The sequence below is a fragment of the Schistocerca americana genome, chromosome 1 (assembly GCF_021461395.2).
Source record: "Schistocerca americana isolate TAMUIC-IGC-003095 chromosome 1, iqSchAmer2.1, whole genome shotgun sequence".
Lineage (NCBI taxonomy): Eukaryota > Metazoa > Arthropoda > Insecta > Orthoptera > Acrididae > Schistocerca > Schistocerca americana.
The window spans coordinates 915,109,285-915,110,685 of record NC_060119.1 but is presented as its reverse complement, the minus strand read 5'-3'; positions in this window follow the sequence as shown (position 1 = coordinate 915,110,685).

Sequence of the window (1,401 nt, the reverse complement as noted above, 5' to 3'; positions counted from 1 at the left end):
ATCATAAGAATGCTTTTTCTTACAGTATTAGTAACAAACACATACCATTCTCATCACGAATCGTTAATGATGTCCTACAATCAAGAACAAAACGAAGAGTAGTTAGGTTTTCCTCTTTCTTCCTCGTTAGAGGACTGTCTATTCATTTTTGTCTTTGTTCACAGATTATTCTTTAAATTCATAGTTTTCGTATTAATAGTAATTTTCATTGTTATTTTTCTGTATTTTACGATATTTCACTGCAATAATCCCAACACATCGTCTTTATGGCTTTCATCAGTATTTTCGTTATTACGGTTGTTTTAATATCGTCGCACAAGTTTCGCAAATTTTTACAATAACATATGGTCACCAAAAATGTGGTAGTTATTTGTCCCTTAGCAAGCTACGAACACTACCCACAGCTTTAGATCTAGAGTCCATTTAAAATTTGTATTATTACATTTCTCTCTTAATTAGGCATTAGTATTTTACTGGGATAAGTTGTACTAAGTAACAAGTATTATCCCTCTAGTTACTTCAGTTATCTTTCCTACTCCCCTACTTGACTTGCTTGTTGTGTGTTACGAAGATAACGAAGTTCACGGCTAAAGTGTTACGAAGATAACGAAGTTCACGGCTAAAAAAGAAAAAAAGGGGCTCCTATTCAGGTTTAGCCGGAAATGGGAAAACCCAGGAGGAAACCACCACAGGGCCTCAACGCACGAAACAAGCGTCTAATTTGCTTCAATACAAAGACAAATATTGTAATTTTCCATGAATTTAGTTGTTATAACAAGTAACAAATTATCTGAGAAAATACTATTATAGAAACGTTTCACATTTACAATATAGGTAGAAAATTGTTAGGGTGCCATCATAGAAATGGAAATTGTAGAAACAATAAAGTCATTATTTATTTTTCATGACGAAAAGTTTCTCTCTTTCGTTGGGGGTGATTTGTTGCGTCGGTCCGCAGCGAGATGAAGACGGCGTGCTGCTGTCGCGTTGAGATTGCAGTCGTCCACGCGTTCTGCATTTTTGTCCATCCGCTAGCCCGTTCGCGCGTCTCGTCCACAGCAGTACAGTCGTGTACATGAAATAGCGCATTAGAATCCTCACTTGTACACCCTACACCTGGAAAAAAGTTTCATTAGCACGTTTCATATTGTGTCCCCTTCCGTGTAGTTACTGTTGATGTATGTTTGTGAACTTATTAGTTCGTCCAGTTCTTTTCGTCTACACGTAACTTAACTATTTAAAAGTGTAGCAATCTTTCTCCATATTGCACACAGCACAACTTAAGAAAGTGGGTACATTCCACACATACGCTCTGTGGTGGGTATCCATGTTTGTTTCCTATGCGTATTTCACCAGTCCGTGTTGTCACACAACGGATGTGGTTGGCTACACCGTCACTGA